This window comes from Panulirus ornatus, chromosome 61 (genome assembly GCF_036320965.1).
Source record: "Panulirus ornatus isolate Po-2019 chromosome 61, ASM3632096v1, whole genome shotgun sequence".
Taxonomy (NCBI): domain Eukaryota; kingdom Metazoa; phylum Arthropoda; class Malacostraca; order Decapoda; family Palinuridae; genus Panulirus; species Panulirus ornatus.
This window is the reverse complement of record NC_092284.1, coordinates 13532229-13553503: the sequence shown is the minus strand read 5'-3', so window position 1 is coordinate 13553503 and position 21275 is coordinate 13532229. Positions and strand designations below refer to the sequence as shown.

Here is a 21275-nt window from a genome sequence, read left to right as displayed (position 1 = left end):
AGGCAATTACAGGGGCATAGAGGCATCAAAAGTGAAAGAAACATTTCGAAAGCTTACTTTAGTACCACTTTGGTGATGCCAAAGGGCAAGAGAATTGCGGTGAGGCATCCAAAAATTTAGAGAAAAATTGAAGGATTAATCTAAATCCCCTTTGGCGTCTTCAAAGGCCTTTACAGGGGAATAGTGGCATCTAAAGGGAAAGACCCTAATTAAAAGTTTACTTAAAATACCCTTTGGGGGTGCCAAAGTCCAATACAGTTGCATGGTGGCATCCAAAAATAAAAAGACAATTTAAAGGTTTATTTTAAATCCCCTTTGGCGCCGCCAAAGGCAATTACAGGGGCATAGAGGCATCAAAAGGGAAAGAAACATTTGGAAAGCTTACTTTAATGCCACTTTGGGGATGCCAAAGGGCAAGAGAATTGCATGGACGCATCGAAAAATTTAGAGGAAAATTGAAGGATTAATCTAACTCCCCTTTGGCGTCTTCAAAGGCCTTTACAGGGGAATAGTGGCATCTGAAGGGAAAGAGACAAATTAAAAGTTTACTTAAAAGACCATTTAGGGGTGCCAAAGTCCAATACCTTTGCATGGTGGCATCCAAAAATAAAAAGACAAATTAAAGCTTTAGTTTAAATCCCCTTTGGCGCCGCCAAAGGCAATTACAGGGGCATAGAGGCATCAAAAGGGAAAGAAACATTTGCAAAGCTTACTTTAATGCCACTTTGGGGATGCCAAAGTGCAAGAGAATTGCGTGGAGGCATCCAAAAATTTAGAGGAAAATTGAAGGATTAATCTAAATCCCCTTTGGCGTCTTCAAAGGCCTTTACAGGGGAATAGTGGCATCTGAAGGGAAAGAGATAAATTAAAAGTTTACTTAAAAGACAGTTTAGGGGTGCCAAAGTCCAATACCTTTGCATGGTGGCATCCAAAAATAAAAAGACAAATTAAAGGTTTATTTTAAATCCCCTTTGGCGCCGCCAAAGGCAATTACAGGGGCATAGAGGCATCAAAAGGGAAAGAAACATTTGGAAAGCTTACTTTAATGCCACTTTGGGGATGCCAAAGGGCAAGAGAATTGCGGTGAGGCATCCAAAAATTTAGAGGAAAATTGAAGGATTAATCTAAATCCCCTTTGGCGTCTTCAAAGGCCTTTACAGGGGAATAGTGGCATCTGAAGGGAAAGACACAAATTAAAAGTTTACTTAACAGACCGTTTTGGGGTGCCAAAGTCCAATACAGTTGCATGGTGGCATCCAAAAATAAAAAGACAAATTAAAGGTTTATTTTAAATCCCCTTTGGCGCCGCCAAAGGCAATTACAGGGGCATAGAGGCATCAAAAGGGAAAGAAACATTTCGAAAGCTTACTTTAATGCCACTTTGGGGATGCCAAAGGGCAAGAGAATTGCGGTGAGGCATCCAAAAATTTAGAGAAAAATTGAAGGATTAATCTAAATCCCCTTTGGCGTCTTCAAAGGCCTTTACAGGGGAATAGTGGCATCTGAAGGGAAAGACCTAATTAAAAGTTTACTTAAAAGACCGTTTGGGGTGCCAAAGTCCAATACCTTTGCATGGTGGCATCCAAAAATAAAAAGAAATTTAAAGATTTAGTTTAAATCCCCTTTGGCGCCGCCAAAGGCAATTACAGGGGCATAGAGGCATCAAAAGTGAAAGAAACATTTCGAAAGCTTACTTTAGTACCACTTTGGTGATGCCAAAGGGCAAGAGAATTGCGGTGAGGCATCCAAAAATTTAGAGAAAATTGAAGGATTAATCTAAATCCCCTTTGGCGTCTTCAAAGGCCTTTACAGGGGAATAGTGGCATCTAAAGGGAAAGACCCTAATTAAAAGTTTACTTAAAATACCCTTTGGGGGTGCCAAAGTCCAATACAGTTGCATGGTGGCATCCAAAAATAAAAAGACATTTTAAAGGTTTATTTTAAATCCCCTTTGGCGCCGCCAAAGGCAATTACAGGGGCATAGAGGCATCAAAAGGGAAAGAAACATTTGGAAAGCTTACTTTAATGCCACTTTGGGGATGCCAAAAGGCAAGAGAATTGCATGGACACTTCGAAAAATTTAGAGGAAAATTGAAGGATTGATCTAACTCCCCTTTGGCGTCTTCAAAGGCCTTTACAGGGGAATAGTGGCATCTGAAGGGAAAGAGACAAATTAAAAGTTTACTTAAAAGACCATTTAGGGGTGCCAAAGTCCAATACCTTTGCATGGTGGCATCCAAAAATAAAAAGACAAATTAAAGCTTTTGTTTAAATCCCCTTTGGTGCCACCAAAGGCAATTACAGGGGCATAGAGGCACCAATAGGGAAAGAAACATCTGCAAAGCTTACCTTAATGCCACTTATGGGATGCCAAAGTGCAAGGGAATTGCGTGGAGGCATCCAAAACCTTAGAGGAAAATTGAAGGATTAATCTAAATCCCCTTTGGCGTCTTCAAAGGCCTTTACAGGGGAGTAGTGGCATCTGAAGGGAAAGAGATAAATTAAAATTTTATATAAAAGACAGTTTAGGGGTGCCAAAGTCCAATACAGCTGCACGGTGGCATCCAAAATTAAAAAGACAAATTAAAGGTTTATTTTCAATCCCCTTTGGCGCCGCCAAAGGCAATTACAGGGGCATAGAGGCATCATAAGGGAAAGAAACATTTGGAAAACTTACTTTAATGCCACTTTGGGGATGCCAAAGGTCAAGAGAATTGCGGTGAGGCATCCAAAAATTTAGAGAAAAATTGAAGGATTAATCTAAATCCCCTTTGGCGTCTTCAAAGGCCTTTACAGGGTAATAGTGGCATCTGAAGGGAAAGAGACAAATTAAAAGTTTACTTAACAGACCGTTTTGGGGTGCCAAAGTCTAATACCTTTCCATGGTGGCATCCAAAAATAAAAAGACAAATTAAAGATTTAGTTTAAATCCCCTTTGGCGCCGCCAAAGGCAATTACAGGGGCATAGAGGCATCAAAAGGGAAAGAAACATTTCGAAAGCTTACTTTAGTACCACTTTGGTGATGCCAAAGGGCAAGAGAATTGCGTGGAGACATCCAAAAATTTAGAGGAAAATTGAAGGATTAATCTAAATCCCCTTTGGCGTCTTCAAAGGCCTTTACAGGGGAATAGTGGCATCTAAAGGGAAAGACCCTAATTAAAAGTTTACTTAAAATACCCTTTGGGGGTGCCAAAGTCCAATACAGTTGCATGGTGGCATCCAAAAATAAAAAGACAAATTAAAGGTTTATTTTAAATCCCCTTTGGCGCCGCCAAAGGCAATTACAGGGGCATAGAGGCATCAAAAGGGAAAGAAACATTTGGAAAGCTTACTTTAATGCCACTTTGGGGATGCAAAAGGGCAAGAGAATTGCATGGACGCATCGAAAAATTTAGAGGAAAATTGAAGGATTAATCTAACTCCCCTTTGGCGTCTTCAAAGGCCTTTACAGGGGAATAGTGGCATCTGAAGGGAAAGAGACAAATTAAAAGTTTACTTAAAAGACCAGTTTAGGGGTGCCAAAGTCCAATACCTTTGCATGGTGGCATCCAAAAATAAAAAGACAAATTAAAGCTTTAGTTTAAATCCCCTTTGGCGCCACCAAAGGCAATTACAGGGGCATAGAGGCACTAAAAGGGAAAGAAACATTCTGCAAAGCTTACCTTAATGCCACTTTGGGGATGCCAAAGTGCAAGGGAATTGCGTGGAGGCATCCAAAATCTTAAAGGAAAATTGAAGGATTAATCTAAATCCCCTTTGGCGTCTTCAAAGGCCTTTACAGGGGAGTAGTGGCATCTGAAGGGAAAGAGATAAATTAAAACTTTATATAAAAGATCGTTTAGGGGTGCCAAAGTCCAATACAGCTGCACGGTGGCATCCAAAATTAAAAAGACAAATTAAAGGTTTATTTTCAATCCCCTTTGGCGCCGCCAAAGGCAATTACAGGGGCATAGAGGCATCATAAGGGAAAGAAACATTTGGAAAGCTTACTTTAATGCCACTTTGGGGATGCCAAAGGTCAAGAGAATTGCGGTGAGGCATCCAAAAATTTAGAGAAAAATTGAAGGATTAATCTAAATCCCCTTTGGCGTCTTCAAAGGCCTTTACAGGGGAATAGTGGCATCTGAAGGGAAAGACACAAATTAAAAGTTTACTTAACAGACCGTTTTGGGGTGCCAAAGTCTAATACCTTTGCATGGTGGCATCCAAAAATAAAAAGAGAAATTAAAGATTTAGTTTAAATCCCCTTTGGCGCCGCCAAAGGCAATTACAGGGGCATAGAGGCATCAAAAGTGAAAGAAACATTTCGAAAGCTTACTTTAGTACCACTTTGGTGATGCCAAAGGGCAAGAGAATTGCGGTGAGGCATCCAAAAATTTAGAGAAAAATTGAAGGATTAATCTAAATCCCCTTTGGCGTCTTCAAAGGCCTTTACAGGGGAATAGTGGCATCTAAAGGGAAAGACCCTAATTAAAAGTTTACTTAAAATACCCTTTGGGGGTGCCAAAGTCCAATACAGTTGCATGGTGGCATCCAAAAATAAAAAGACATTTTAAAGGTTTATTTTAAATCCCCTTTGGCGCCGCCAAAGGCAATTACAGGGGCATAGAGGCATCAAAAGGGAAAGAAACATTTCGAAAGCTTACTTTAATGCCACTTTGGGGATGCCAAAGGGCAAGAGAATTGCGGTGAGGCAATCAAAAATTTAGAGAAAAATTGAAGGATTAATCTAAATCCCCTTTGGCGTCTTCAAAGGCCTTTACAGGGGAATAGTGGCATCTAAAGGGAAAGAGACTAATTAAAAGTTTACTTAAAATACCCTTTGGGGGTGCCAAAGTCCAATACAGTTGCATGGTGGCATCCAAAAATAAAAAGACATTTTAAAGGTTTATTTTAAATCCCCTTTGGCGCCGCCAAAGGCAATTACAGGGGCATAGAGGCATCAAAAGGGAAAGAAACATTTGGAAAGCTTACTTTAATGCCACTTTGGGGATGCCAAAAAGCAAGAGAAATGCATGGACACTTCGAAAAATTTAGAGGAAAATTGAAGGATTGATCTAACTCCCCTTTGGCGTCTTCAAAGGCCTTTACAAGGGAATAGTGGCATCTGAAGGGAAAGAGACAAATTAAAAGTTTACTTAAAAGACCATTTAGGGGTGCCAAAGTCCAATACCTTTGCATGGTGGCATCCAAAAATAAAAAGACAAATTAAAGCTTTTGTTTAAATCCCCTTTGGTGCCACCAAAGGCAATTACAGGGGCATAGAGGCACTAATAGGGAAAGAAACATCTGCAAAGCTTACCTTAATGCCACTTATGGGATGCGAAAGTGCAAGGGAATTGCGTGGAGGCATCCAAAACCTTAGAGGAAAATTGAAGGATTAATCTAAATCCCCTTTGGCGTCTTCAAAGGCCTTTACAGGGGAGTAGTGGCATCTGAAGGGAAAGAGATAAATTAAAATTTTATATAAAAGACAGTTTAGGGGTGCCAAAGTCCAATACAGCTGCACGGTGGCATCCAAAATTAAAAAGACAAATTAAAGGTTTATTTTCAATCCCCTTTGGCGCCGCCAAAGGCAATTACAGGGGCATAGAGGCATCATAAGGGAAAGAAACATTTGGAAAACTTACTTTAATGTCACTTTGGGGATGCCAAAGGTCAAGAGAATTGCGGTGAGGCATCCAAAAATTTAGAGAAAAATTGAAGGATTAATCTAAATCCCCTTTGGCGTCTTCAAAGGCCTTTACAGGGGAATAGTGGCATCTGAAGGGAAAGACACAAATTAAAAGTTTACTTAACAGACCGTTTTGGGGTGCCAAAGTCTAATACCTTTCCATGGTGGCATCCAAAAACAAAAAGAGAAATTAAAGATTTAGTTTAAATCCCCTTTGGCGCCGCCAAAGGCAATTACAGGGGCATAGAGGCATCAAAAGTGAAAGAAACATTTCGAAAGCTTACTTTAGTACCACTTTGGTGATGCCAAAGGGCAAGAGAATTGCGGTGAGGCATCCAAAAATTTAGAGAAAAATTGAAGGATTAATCTAAATCCCCTTTGGCGTCTTCAAAGGCCTTTACAGGGGAATAGTGGCATCTAAAGGGAAAGACCCTAATTAAAAGTTTACTTAAAATACCCTTTGGGGGTGCCAAAGTCCAATACAGTTGCATGGTGGCATCCAAAAATAAAAAGACATTTTAAAGGTTTATTTTAAATCCCCTTTGGCGCCGCCAAAGGCAATTACAGGGGCATAGAGGCATCAAAAGTGAAAGAAACATTTCGAAAGCTTACTTTAGTACCACTTTGGTGATGCCAAAGGGCAAGAGAATTGCGGTGAGGCAATCAAAAATTTAGAGAAAAATTGAAGGATTAATCTAAATCCCCTTTGGCGTCTTCAAAGGCCTTTACAGGGGAATAGTGGCATCTAAAGGGAAAGAACCTAATTAAAAGTTTACTTAAAATACCCTTTGGGGGTGCCAAAGTCCAATACAGTTGCATGGTGGCATCCAAAAATAAAAAGACAATTTAAAGGTTTATTTTAAATCCCCTTTGGCGCCGCCAAAGGCAATTACAGGGGCATAGAGGCATCAAAAGGGAAAGAAACATTTGGAAAGCTTACTTTAATGCCACTTTGGGGATGCCAAATGGCAAGAGAATTGCATGGACACTTCGAAAAATTTAGAGGAAAATTGAAGGATTGATCTAACTCCCCTTTGGCGTCTTCAAAGGCCTTTACAAGGGAATAGTGGCATCTGAAGGGAAAGAGACAAATTAAAAGTTTACTTAAAAGACCATTTAGGGGTGCCAAAGTCCAATACCTTTGCATGGTGGCATCCAAAAATAAAAAGACAAATTAAAGCTTTTGTTTAAATCCCCTTTGGTGCCACCAAAGGCAATTACAGGGGCATAGAGGCACCAATAGGGAAAGAAACATCTGCAAAGCTTACCTTAATGCCACTTATGGGATGCGAAAGTGCAAGGGAATTGCGTGGAGGCATCCAAAACCTTAGAGGAAAATTGAAGGATTAATCTAAATCCCCTTTGGCGTCTTCAAAGGCCTTTACAGGGGAGTAGTGGCATCTGAAGGGAAAGAGATAAATTAAAATTTTATATAAAAGACAGTTTAGGGGTGCCAAAGTCCAATACAGCTGCACGGTGGCATCCAAAATTAAAAAGACAAATTAAAGGTTTATTTTCAATCCCCTTTGGCGCCGCCAAAGGCAATTACAGGGGCATAGAGGCATCATAAGGGAAAGAAACATTTGGAAAACTTACTTTAATGTCACTTTGGGGATGCCAAAGGTCAAGAGAATTGCGGTGAGGCATCCAAAAATTTAGAGAAAAATTGAAGGATTAATCTAAATCCCCTTTGGCGTCTTCAAAGGCCTTTACAGGGGAATAGTGGCATCTGAAGGGAAAGACACAAATTAAAAGTTTACTTAACAGACCGTTTTGGGGTGCCAAAGTCTAATACCTTTCCATGGTGGCATCCAAAAACAAAAAGAGAAATTAAAGATTTAGTTTAAATCCCCTTTGGCGCCGCCAAAGGCAATTACAGGGGCATAGAGGCATCAAAAGTGAAAGAAACATTTCGAAAGCTTACTTTAGTACCACTTTGGTGATGCCAAAGGGCAAGAGAATTGCGGTGAGGCATCCAAAAATTTAGAGAAAAATTGAAGGATTAATCTAAATCCCCTTTGGCGTCTTCAAAGGCCTTTACAGGGGAATAGTGGCATCTAAAGGGAAAGACCCTAATTAAAAGTTTACTTAAAATACCCTTTGGGGGTGCCAAAGTCCAATACAGTTGCATGGTGGCATCCAAAAATAAAAAGACAATTTAAAGGTTTATTTTAAATCCCCTTTGGCGCCGCCAAAGGCAATTACAGGGGCATAGAGGCATCAAAAGGGAAAGAAACATTTCGAAAGCTTACTTTAGTACCACTTTGGTGATGCCAAAGGGCAAGAGAATTGCGTGAGGCAATCAAAAATTTAGAGAAAATTGAAGGATTAATCTAAATCCCCTTTGGCGTCTTCAAAGGCCTTTACAGGGGAATAGTGGCATCTAAAGGGAAAGACCCTAATTAAAAGTTTACTTAAAATACCCTTTGGGGGTGCCAAAGTCCAATACAGTTGCATGGTGGCATCCAAAAATAAAAAGACAATTTAAAGGTTTATTTTAAATCCCCTTTGGCGCCGCCAAAGGCAATTACAGGGGCATAGAGGCATCAAAAGGGAAAGAAACATTTGGAAAGCTTACTTTAATGCCACTTTGGGGATGCCAAAATGCAAGAGAATTGCATGGACACTTCGAAAAATTTAGAGGAAAATTGAAGGATTGATCTAACTCCCCTTTGGCGTCTTCAAAGGCCTTTACAGGGAATAGTGGCATCTGAAGGGAAAGAGACAAATTAAAAGTTTACTTAAAAGACCATTTAGGGGTGCCAAAGTCCAATACCTTTGCATGGTGGCATCCAAAAATAAAAAGACAAATTAAAGCTTTTGTTTAAATCCCCTTTGGTGCCACCAAAGGCAATTACAGGGGCATAGAGGCACTAATAGGGAAAGAAACATCTGCAAAGCTTACCTTAATGCCACTTATGGGATGCGAAAGTGCAAGGGAATTGCGTGGAGGCATCCAAAACCTTAGAGGAAAATTGAAGGATTAATCTAAATCCCCTTTGGCGTCTTCAAAGGCCTTTACAGGGGAGTAGTGGCATCTGAAGGGAAAGAGATAAATTAAAATTTTATATAAAAGACAGTTTAGGGGTGCCAAAGTCCAATACAGCTGCACGGTGGCATCCAAAATTAAAAAGACAAATTAAAGGTTTATTTTCAATCCCCTTTGGCGCCGCCAAAGGCAATTACAGGGGCATAGAGGCATCATAAGGGAAAGAAACATTTGGAAAGCTTACTTTAATGCCACTTTGGGGATGCCAAAGGTCAAGAGAATTGCGGTGAGGCATCCAAAAATTTAGAGAAAAATTGAAGGATTAATCTAAATCCCCTTTGGCGTCTTCAAAGGCCTTTACAGGGGAATAGTGGCATCTGAAGGGAAAGAGACAAATTAAAAGTTTACTTAACAGACCGTTTTGGGGTGCCAAAGTCTAATACCTTTGCATGGTGGCATCCAAAAACAAAAAGAGAAATTAAAGATTTAGTTTAAATCCCCTTTGGCGCCGCCAAAGGCAATTACAGGGGCATAGAGGCATCAAAAGGGAAAGAAACATTTCGAAAGCTTACTTTAGTACCACTTTGGTGATGCCAAAGGGCAAGAGAATTGCGGTGAGACATCCAAAAATTTAGAGGAAAATTGAAGGATTAATCTAAATCCCCTTTGGCGTCTTCAAAGGCCTTTACAGGGGAATAGTGGCATCTAAAGGGAAAGACCCTAATTAAAAGTTTACTTAAAATACCCTTTGGGGGTGCCAAAGTCCAATACAGTTGCATGGTGGCATCCAAAAATAAAAAGACAATTTAAAGGTTTATTTTAAATCCCCTTTGGCGCCGCCAAAGGCAATTACAGGGGCATAGAGGCATCAAAAGGGAAAGAAACATTTGGAAAGCTTACTTTAATGCCACTTTGGGGATGCCAAAGGGCAAGAGAATTGCATGGACGCATCGAAAAATTTAGAGGAAAATTGAAGGATTAATCTAACTCCCCTTTGGCGTCTTCAAAGGCCTTTACAGGGGAATAGTGGCATCTGAAGGGAAAGAGACAAATTAAAAGTTTACTTAAAAGACCGTTTAGGGGTGCCAAAGTCCAATACCTTTGCATGGTGGCATCCAAAAATAAAAAGACAAATTAAAGCTTTAGTTTAAATCCCCTTTGGCGCCGCCAAAGGCAATTACAGGGGCATAGAGGCATCAAAAGGGAAAGAAACATTTGCAAAGCTTACTTTAATGCCACTTTGGGGATGCCAAAGTGCAAGAGAATTGCGTGGAGCATCCAAAAATTTAGAGGAAAATTGAAGGATTAATCTAAATCCCCTTTGGCGTCTTCAAAGGCCTTTACAGGGGAATAGTGGCATCTGAAGGGAAAGAGACAAATTAAAAGTTTACTTAAAAGACCTTTTAGGGGTGCCAAAGTCCAATACAGCTTGCATGGTGGCATCCAAAAATAAAAAGACAAATTAAAGGTTTATTTTCAATCCCCTTTGGCGCCGCCAAAGGCAATTACAGGGGCATAGAGGCATCAAAAGGGAAAGAAACATTTGCAAAGCTTACTTTAATGCCACTTTGGGGATGCCAAAGGTCAAGAGAATTGCGGTGAGGCATCCAAAAATTTAGAGGAAAATTGAAGGATTAATCTAAATCCCCTTTGGCGTCTTCAAAGGCCTTTACAGGGGAATAGTGGCATCTGAAGGGAAAGAGACAAATTAAAAGTTTACTTAAAAGACCGTTTAGGGGTGCCAAAGTCCAATACCTTTGCATGGTGGCATCCAAAAATAAAAAGACAAATTAAAGATTTAGTTTAAATCCCCTTTGGCGCCGCCAAAGGCAATTACAGGGGCATAGAGGCATCAAAAGGGAAAGAAACATTTCGAAAGCTTACTTTAATGCCACTTTGGGGATGCCAAAGGTCAAGAGAATTGCGGTGAGGCATCCAAAAATTTAGAGAAAAATTGAAGGATTAATCTAAATCCCCTTTGGCGTCTTCAAAGGCCTTTACAGGGGAATAGTGGCATCTAAAGGGAAAGACCTAATTAAAAGTTTACTTAAAATACCGTTTGGGGTGCCAAAGTCCAATACAGTTGCATGGTGGCATCCAAAAATAAAAAGACAAATTAAAGGTTTATTTTAAATCCCCTTTGGCGCCGCCAAAGGCAATTACAGGGGCATAGAGGCATCAAAAGTGAAAGAAACATTTCGAAAGCTTACTTTAGTACCACTTTGGTGATGCCAAAGGGCAAGAGAATTGCGGTGAGGCATCCAAAAATTTAGAGAAAAATTGAAGGATTAATCTAAATCCCCTTTGGCGTCTTCAAAGGCCTTTACAGGGGAATAGTGGCATCTAAAGGGAAAGAGACCTAATTAAAAGTTTACTTAAAATACCCTTTGGGGTGCCAAAGTCCAATACAGTTGCATGGTGGCATCCAAAAATAAAAAGACAATTTAAAGGTTTATTTTAAATCCCCTTTGGCGCCGCCAAAGGCAATTACAGGGGCATAGAGGCATCAAAAGGGAAAGAAACATTTCGAAAGCTTACTTTAATGCCACTTTGGGGATGCCAAAGGGCAAGAGAATTGCGTGGAGCAATCAAAAATTTAGAGGAAAATTGAAGGATTAATCTAAATCCCCTTTGGCGTCTTCAAAGGCCTTTACAGGGGAATAGTGGCATCTAAAGGGAAAGACCTAATTAAAAGTTTACTTAAAATACCCTTTGGGGGTGCCAAAGTCCAATACAGTTGCATGGTGGCATCCAAAAATAAAAAGACAAATTAAAGGTTTATTTTAAATCCCCTTTGGCGCCGCCAAAGGCAATTACAGGGGCATAGAGGCATCAAAAGGGAAAGAAACATTTGGAAAGCTTACTTTAATGCCACTTTGGGGATGCCAAAAGGCAAGAGAATTGCATGGACGCATCGAAAAATTTAGAGGAAAATTGAAGGATTAATCTAACTCCCCTTTGGCGTCTTCAAAGGCCTTTACAGGGGAATAGTGGCATCTGAAGGGAAAGAGACAAATTAAAAGTTTACTTAAAAGACAGTTTAGGGGTGCCAAAGTCCAATACCTTTGCATGGTGGCATCCAAAAATAAAAAGACAAATTAAAGCTTTAGTTTAAATCCCCTTTGGCGCCGCCAAAGGCAATTACAGGGGCATAGAGGCATCAAAAGGGAAAGAAACATTTGCAAAGCTTACTTTAATGCCACTTTGGGGATGCCAAAGGGCAAGAGAATTGCGTGGAGGCATCCAAAAATTTAGAGGAAAATTGAAGGATTAATCTAAATCCCCTTTGGCGTCTTCAAAGGCCTTTACAGGGGAATAGTGGCATCTGAAGGGAAAGACACTAATTAAAAGTTTACTTAAAAGACCGTTTTGGGGTGCCAAAGTCCAATACAGTTGCATGGTGGCATCCAAAAATAAAAAGACAAATTAAAGGTTTATTTTAAATCCCCTTTGGCGCCGCCAAAGGCAATTACAGGGGCATAGAGGCATCAAAAGGGAAAGAAACATTTGGAAAGCTTACTTTAATGCCACTTTGGGGATGCCAAAGGGCAAGAGAATTGCGGTGAGGCATCCAAAAATTTAGAGAAAAATTGAAGGATTAATCTAAATCCCCTTTGGCGTCTTCAAAGGCCTTTACAGGGGAATAGTGGCATCTGAAGGGAAAGACCTAATTAAAAGTTTACTTAAAAGACCGTTTGGGGTGCCAAAGTCCAATACAGTTGCATGGTGGCATCCAAAAATAAAAAGACAATTTAAAGGTTTATTTTAAATCCCCTTTGGCGCCGCCAAAGGCAATTACAGGGGCATAGAGGCATCAAAAGTGAAAGAAACATTTCGAAAGCTTACTTTAGTACCACTTTGGTGATGCCAAAGGGCAAGAGAATTGCGGTGAGGCATCCAAAAATTTAGAGAAAAATTGAAGGATTAATCTAAATCCCCTTTGGCGTCTTCAAAGGCCTTTACAGGGGAATAGTGGCATCTAAAGGGAAAGACCCTAATTAAAAGTTTACTTAAAATACCCTTTGGGGGTGCCAAAGTCCAATACAGTTGCATGGTGGCATCCAAAAATAAAAAGACATTTTAAAGGTTTATTTTAAATCCCCTTTGGCGCCGCCAAAGGCAATTACAGGGGCATAGAGGCATCAAAAGGGAAAGAAACATTTGGAAAGCTTACTTTAATGCCACTTTGGGGATGCCAAAAGGCAAGAGAATTGCATGGACGCATCGAAAAATTTAGAGGAAAATTGAAGGATTAATCTAACTCCCCTTTGGCGTCTTCAAAGGCCTTTACAGGGAATAGTGGCATCTGAAGGGAAAGAGACAAATTAAAAGTTTACTTAAAAGACCATTTAGGGGTGCCAAAGTCCAATACCTTTGCATGGTGGCATCCAAAAATAAAAAGACAAATTAAAGATTTAGTTTAAATCCCCTTTGGCGCCGCCAAAGGCAATTACAGGGGCATAGAGGCATCAAAAGGGAAAGAAACATTTGCAAAGCTTACTTTAATGCCACTTTGGGATGCCAAAGGGCAAGAGAATTGCGTGGAGGCATCCAAAAATTTAGAGGAAAATTGAAGGATTAATCTAAATCCCCTTTGGCGTCTTCAAAGGCCTTTACAGGGGAGTAGTGGCATCTGAAGGGAAAGAGACTAAATTAAAAGTTTACTATAAAAGACCGTTTAGGGGTGCCAAAGTCCAATACAGCTGCACGGTGGCATCCAAAATTAAAAAGACAAATTAAAGGTTTATTTTCAATCCCCTTTGGCGCCGCCAAAGGCAATTACAGGGGCATAGAGGCATCATAAGGGAAAGAAACATTTGGAAAGCTTACTTTAATGCCACTTTGGGGATGCCAAAGGTCAAGAGAATTGCGGTGAGGCATCCAAAAATTTAGAGAAAAATTGAAGGATTAATCTAAATCCCCTTTGGCGTCTTCAAAGGCCTTTACAGGGGAATAGTGGCATCTGAAGGGAAAGAGACAAATTAAAAGTTTACTTAACAGACCGTTTTGGGGTGCCGAACTCCAATACCTTTGCGTGGTGGCATCCAAAAACAAAAAGAGAAATTAAAGATTTAGTTTAAATCCCCTTTGGCGCCGCCAAAGGCAATTACAGGGGCATAGAGGCATCAAAAGGGAAAGAAACATTTCGAAAGCTTACTTTAGTACCACTTTGGTGATGCCAAAGGGCAAGAGAATTGCGTGGAGGCATCCAAAAATTTAGAGAAAATTGAAGGATTAATCTAAATCCCCTTTGGCGTCTTCAAAGGCCTTTACAGGGACATAGTGGCATCTAAAGGGAAAGACCCTAATTAAAAGTTTACTTAAAATACACTTTGGGGGTGCCAAAGTCCAATACAGTTGCATGGTGGCATCCAAAAATAAAAAGACAAATTAAAGGTTTATTTTAAATCCCCTTTGGCGCCGCCAAAGGCAATTACAGGGGCATAGAGGCATCAAAAGGGAAAGAAACATTTGGAAAGCTTACTTTAATGCCACTTTGGGGATGCCAAAGGGCAAGAGAATTGCGTGGACGCATCGAAAAATTTAGAGGAAAATTGAAGGATTAATCTAAATCCCCTTTGGCGTCTTCAAAGGCCTTTACAGGGGAATAGTGGCATCTGAAGGGAAAGAGACAAATTAAAAGTTTACTTAAAAGACCGTTTAGGGGTGCCAAAGTCCAATACCTTTGCATGGTGGCATCCAAAAATAAAAAGACAAATTAAAGCTTTAGTTTAAATCCCCTTTGGCGCCACCAAAGGCAATTACAGGGGCATAGAGGCACCAAAAGGGAAAGAAACATTTGCAAAGCTTACCTTAATGCCACTTTGGGGATGCCAAAGTGCAAGGGAATTGCGTGGAGGCATCCAAAATCTTAGAGGAAAATTGAAGGATTAATCTAAATCCCCTTTGGCGTCTTCAAAGGCCTTTACAGGGGAGTAGTGGCATCTGAAGGGAAAGAGATAAATTAAAATTTTATATAAAAGACCGTTTAGGGGTGCCAAAGTCCAATACAGCTGCACGGTGGCATCCAAAATTAAAAAGACAAATTAAAGGTTTATTTTCAATCCCCTTTGGCGCCGCCAAAGGTAATTACAGGGGCATAGAGGCATCATAAGGGAAAGAAACATTTGGAAAGCTTACTTTAATGCCACTTTGGGGATGCCAAAGGTCAAGAGAATTGCGGTGAGGCATCCAAAAATTTAGAGAAAATTGAAGGATTAATCTAAATCCCCTTTGGCGTCTTCAAAGGCCTTTACAGGGGAATAGTGGCATCTGAAGGGAAAGAGACAAATTAAAAGTTTACTTAAAAGACCGTTTTGGGGTGCCAAAGTCCAATACAGTTGCATGGTGGCATCCAAAAATAAAAAGACAAATTAAAGGTTTATTTTAAATCCCCTTTGGCGCCGCCAAAGGCAATTACAGGGGCATAGAGGCATCAAAAGGGAAAGAAACATTTGGAAAGCTTACTTTAATGCCACTTTGGGGATGCCAAAGGGCAAGAGAATTGCGGTGAGGCATCCAAAAATTTAGAGAAAAATTGAAGGATTAATCTAAATCCCCTTTGGCGTCTTCAAAGGCCTTTACAGGGGAATAGTGGCATCTAAAGGGAAAGACACTAATTAAAAGTTTACTTAAAATACCCTTTGGGGGTGCCAAAGTCCAATACAGTTGCATGGTGGCATCCAAAAATAAAAAGACAAATTAAAGGTTTATTTTAAATCCCCTTTGGCGCCGCCAAAGGCAATTACAGGGGCATAGAGGCATCAAAAGGGAAAGAAACATTTCGAAAGCTTACTTTAATGCCACTTTGGGGATGCCAAAGGGCAAGAGAATTGCGGTGAGGCATCCAAAAATTTAGAGAAAATTGAAGGATTAATCTAAATCCCCTTTGGCGTCTTCAAAGGCCTTTACAGGGGAATAGTGGCATCTGAAGGGAAAGAGACCAAATTAAAAGTTTACTTAAAAGACCCGTTTGGGGGTGCCAAAGTCCAATACCTTTGCATGGTGGCATCCAAAAATAAAAAGACAATTTAAAGGTTTATTTTAAATCCCCTTTGGCGCCGCCAAAGGCAATTACAGGGGCATAGAGGCATCAAAAGGGAAAGAAACATTTCGAAAGCTTACTTTAGTACCACTTTGGGGATGCCAAAGGGCAAGAGAATTGCGTGGAGACATCCAAAAATTTAGAGGAAAATTGAAGGATTAATCTAAATCCCCTTTGGCGTCTTCAAAGGCCTTTACAGGGGAATAGTGGCATCTAAAGGGAAAGACCCTAATTAAAAGTTTACTTAAAATACCCTTTGGGGGTGCCAAAGTCCAATACAGTTGCATGGTGGCATCCAAAAATAAAAAGACAAATTAAAGGTTTATTTTAAATCCCCTTTGGCGCCGCCAAAGGCAATTACAGGGGCATAGAGGCATCAAAAGGGAAAGAAACATTTGGAAAGCTTACTTTAATGCCACTTTGGGGATGCCAAAAGGGCAAGAGAATTGCATGGACGCATCGAAAAATTTAGAGGAAAATTGAAGGATTAATCTAACTCCCCTTTGGCGTCTTCAAAGGCCTTTACAGGGGAATAGTGGCATCTGAAGGGAAAGAGACAAATTAAAAGTTTACTTAAAAGACCAGTTTAGGGGTGCCAAAGTCCAATACCTTTGCATGGTGGCATCCAAAAATAAAAAGACAAATTAAAGCTTTAGTTTAAATCCCCTTTGGCGCCACCAAAGGCAATTACAGGGGCATAGAGGCACCAAAAGGGAAAGAAACATTTGCAAAGCTTACCTTAATGCCACTTTGGGGATGCCAAAGTGCAAGGGAATTGCGTGGAGGCATCCAAAATCTTAGAGGAAAATTGAAGGATTAATCTAAATCCCCTTTGGCGTCTTCAAAGGCCTTTACAGGGGAGTAGTGGCATCTGAAGGGAAAGAGATAAATTAAAATTTTATATAAAAGACCGTTTAGGGGTGCCAAAGTCCAATACAGCTGCACGGTGGCATCCAAAATTAAAAAGACAAATTAAAGGTTTATTTTCAATCCCCTTTGGCGCCGCCAAAGGCAATTACAGGGGCATAGAGGCATCATAAGGGAAAGAAACATTTGGAAAGCTTACTTTAATGCCACTTTGGGGATGCCAAAGGTCAAGAGAATTGCGGTGAGGCATCCAAAAATTTAGAGAAAAATTGAAGGATTAATCTAAATCCCCTTTGGCGTCTTCAAAGGCCTTTACAGGGGAATAGTGGCATCTGAAGGGAAAGACACAAATTAAAAGTTTACTTAAAAGACCGTTTTGGGGTGCCAAAGTCTAATACCTTTCCATGGTGGCATCCAAAAATAAAAAGACAAATTAAAGATTTATTTTAAATCCCCTTTGGCGCCGCCAAAGGCAATTACAGGGGCATAGAGGCATCAAAAGGGAAAGAAACATTTCGAAAGCTTACTTTAGTACCACTTTGGGGATGCCAAAGGGCAAGAGAATTGCGGTGAGGCATCCAAAAATTTAGAGAAAAATTGAAGGATTAATCTAAATCCCCTTTGGCGTCTTCAAAGGCCTTTACAGGGGAATAGTGGCATCTAAAGGGAAAGACCCTAATTAAAAGTTTACTTAAAATACCCTTTGGGGGTGCCAAAGTCCAATACAGTTGCATGGTGGCATCCAAAAATAAAAAGACATTTTAAAGGTTTATTTTAAATCCCCTTTGGCGCCGCCAAAGGCAATTACAGGGGCATAGAGGCATCAAAAGGGAAAGAAACATTTGGAAAGCTTACTTTAATGCCACTTTGGGGATGCCAAAGGGCAAGAGAATTGCTTGACGCATCGAAAAATTTAGAGGAAAATTGAAGGATTAATCTAACTCCCCTTTGGCGTCTTCAAAGGCCTTTACAGGGGAATAGTGGCATCTGAAGGGAAAGAGACAAATTAAAAGTTTACTTAAAAGACCAGTTTAGGGGTGCCAAAGTCCAATACCTTTGCATGGTGGCATCCAAAAATAAAAAGACAAATTAAAGATTTAGTTTAAATCCCCTTTGGCGCCGCCAAAGGCAATTACAGGGGCATAGAGGCATCAAAAGGGAAAGAAACATTTCGAAAGCTTACTTTAATGCCACTTTGGGGATGCCAAAGGGCAAGAGAATTGCGTGGAGACATCCAAAAATTTAGAGGAAAATTGAAGGATTAATCTAAATCCCCTTTGGCGTCTTCAAAGGCCTTTACAGGGGAATAGTGGCATCTAAAGGGAAAGACCCTAATTAAAAGTTTACTTAAAATACCCTTTGGGGGTGCCAAAGTCCAATACAGTTGGCTGGTGGCATCCAAAAATAAAAAGACAAATTAAATGTTTATTTTAAATCCCCTTTGGCGCCGCCAAAGGCAATTACAGGGGCATAGAGGCATCAAAAGGGAAAGAAACATTTGGAAAGCTTACTTTAATGCCTCTTTGGGGATGCTAAAGGGCAAGAGAATTGAATGGACGCATCGAAAAATTTAGAGGAAAATTGAAGGATTAATCTAACTCCCCTTTGGCGTCTTCAAAGGCCTTTACAGGGGAATAGTGGCATCTGAAGGGAAAGAGAAAAATTAAAAGTATACTTAAAAGACAGTTTAGGGGTGCCAAAGTCCAATACCTTTGCATGGTGGCATCCAAAAATAAAAAGACAAATTAAAGCTTTAGTTTAAATCCCCTTTGGCGCCACCAAAGGCAATTACAGGGGCATAGAGGCACCAAAAGTGAAAGAAACATTTCGAAAGCTTACTTTAGTACCACTTTGGTGATGCCAAAGGGCAAGAGAATTGCGGTGAGGCATCCAAAAATTTAGAGAAAAATTGAAGGATTAATCTAAATCCCCTTTGGCGTCTTCAAAGGCCTTTACAGGGGAATAGTGGCATCTAAAGGGAAAGACCCTAATTAAAAGTTTACTTAAAATACCGTTTGGGGGTGCCAAAGTCCAATACAGTTGCATGGTGGCATCCAAAAATAAAAAGACATTTTAAAGGTTTATTTTAAATCCCCTTTGGCGCCGCCAAAGGCAATTACAGGGGCATAGAGGCATCAAAAGTGAAAGAAACATTTCGAAAGCTTACTTTAGTACCACTTTGGTGATGCCAAAGGGCAAGAGAATTGCGGTGAGGCATCAAAAATTTAGAGAAAAATTGAAGGATTAATCTAAATCCCCTTTGGCGTCTTCAAAGGCCTTTACAGGGGAATAGTGGCATCTAAAGGGAAAGAACCTAATTAAAAGTTTACTTAAAATACCCTTTGGGGGTGCCAAAGTCCAATACAGTTGCATGGTGGCATCCAAAAATAAAAAGACAATTTAAAGGTTTATTTTAAATCCCCTTTGGCGCCGCCAAAGGCAATTACAGGGGCATAGAGGCATCAAAAGGGAAAGAAACATTTGGAAAGCTTACTTTAATGCCACTTTGGGGATGCCAAAGGGCAAGAGAATTGCATGGACACTTCGAAAAATTTAGAGGAAAATTGAAGGATTAATCTAACTCCCCTTTGGCGTCTTCAAAGGCCTTTACAGGGGAATAGTGGCATCTGAAGGGAAAGAGACAAATTAAAAGTTTACTTAAAAGACCATTTAGGGGTGCCAAAGTCCAATACCTTTGCATGGTGGCATCCAAAAATAAAAAGACAAATTAAAGCTTTAGTTTAAATCCCCTTTGGCGCCACCAAAGGCAATTACAGGGGCATAGAGGCACAAAAGGGAAAGAAACATTTGCAAAGCTTACCTTAATGCCACTTATGGGATGCGAAAGTGCAAGGGAATTGCGTGGAGGCATCCAAAAACTTAGAGGAAAATTGAAGGATTAATCTAAATCCCCTTTGGCGTCTTCAAAGGCCTTTACAGGGGAGTAGTGGCATCTGAAGGGAAAGAGATAAATTAAAATTTTATATAAAAGACAGTTTAGGGGTGCCAAAGTCCAATACAGCTGCACGGTGGCATCCAAAATTAAAAAGACAAATTAAAGGTTTATTTTCAATCCCCTTTGGCGCCGCCAAAGGCAATTACAGGGGCATAGAGGCATCATAAGGGAAAGAAACATTTGGAAAGCTTACTTTAATGTCACTTTGGGGATGCCAAAGGTCAAGAGAATTGCGGTGAGGCATCCAAAAATTTAGAGAAAAATTGAAGGATTAATCTAAATCCCCTTTGGCGTCTTCAAAGGCCTTTACAGGGGAATAGTGGCATCTGAAGGGAAAGACACAAATTAAAAGTTTACTTAACAGACCGTTTTGGGGTGCCAAAGTCTAATACCTTTGCATGGTGGCATCCAAAAATAAAAAGAGAAATTAAAGATTTAGTTTAAATCCCCTTTGGCGCCGCCAAAGGCAATTACAGGGGCATAGAGGCATCAAAAGGGAAAGAAACATTTCGAAAGCTTACTTTAGTACCACTTTGGGGATGCCAAAGGGCAAGAGAATTGCGGTGAGGCATCCAAAAATTTAGAGGAAAATTGAAGGATTAATCTAAATCCCCTTTGGCGTCTTCAAAGGCCTTTACAGGGGAATAGTGGCATCTAAAGGGAAAGACCCTAATTAAAAGTTTACTTAAAATACCCTTTGGGGGTGCCAAAGTCCAATACAGTTGCATGGTGGCATCCAAAAATAAAAAGACAATTTAAAGGTTTATTTTAAATCCCCTTTGGCGCCGCCAAAGGCAATTACAGGGGCATAGAGGCATCAAAAGGGAAAGAAACATTTCGAAAGCTTACTTTAATGCCACTTTGGGGATGCCAAAGGGCAAGAGAATTGCGGTGAGGCATCAAAAATTTAGAGAAAAATTGAAGGATTAATCTAAATCCCCTTTGGCGTCTTCAAAGGCCTTTACAGGGGAATAGTGGCATCTAAAGGGAAAGAACCTAATTAAAAGTTTACTTAAAATACCCTTTGGGGGTGCCAAAGTCCAATACAGTTGCATGGTGGCATCCAAAAATAAAAAGACAATTTAAAGGTTTATTTTAAATCCCCTTTGGCGCCGCCAAAGGCAATTACAGGGGCATAGAGGCATCAAAAGGGAAAGAAACATTTGGAAAGCTTACTTTAATGCCACTTTGGGGATGCCAAAAGGCAAGAGAATTGCATGGACGCATCGAAAAATTTAGAGGAAAATTGAAGGATTAATCTAACTCCCCTTTGGCGTCTTCAAAGGCCTTTACAGGGGAATAGTGGCATCTGAAGGGAAAGAGACAAATTAAAAGTTTACTTAAAAGACCATTTAGGGGTGCCAAAGTCCAATACCTTTGCATGGTGGCATCCAAAAATAAAAAGACAAATTAAAGGTTTATTTTAAATCCCCTTTGGCGCCGCCAAAGGCAATTACAGGGGCATAGAGGCATCAAAAGGGAAAGAAACATTTGGAAAGCTTACTTTAATGCCACTTTGGGGATGCCAAAGGTCAAGAGAATTGCGGTGAGGCATCCAAAAATTTAGAGAAAATTGAAGGATTAATCTAAATCCCCTTTGGCGTCTTCAAAGGCCTTTACAGGGGAATAGTGGCATCTGAAGGGAAAGAGACAAATTAAAAGTTTACTTAAAAGACCGTTTAGGGGTGCCAAAGTCTAATACCTTTGCATGGTGGCATCCAAAAATAAAAAGACAAATTAAAG

At 40.1% G+C, this 21275-nt stretch overlaps 1 long non-coding RNA gene across 2 annotated transcripts; it reads right to left on the bottom strand.

The window, feature by feature from the left end:
• Positions 1 to 1890: 1890 nt before the first annotated feature.
• LOC139767384 (uncharacterized) lies at positions 1891 to 19631 on the bottom strand. Of its 2 annotated transcripts, none has more exons than XR_011717056.1 (5): positions 19398 to 19631; positions 8581 to 8713; positions 6944 to 7076; positions 5304 to 5436; positions 1891 to 2482 (listed from the first exon to the last, which is right to left on the bottom strand). It is a non-coding gene; the product is annotated as an uncharacterized lncRNA (long non-coding RNA). The 2 variants fall into 2 exon arrangements; XR_011717055.1 differs by lacking the exon at positions 1891 to 2482 and adding an exon at positions 3670 to 3796.
• Positions 19632 to 21275: the final 1644 nt, after the last annotated feature.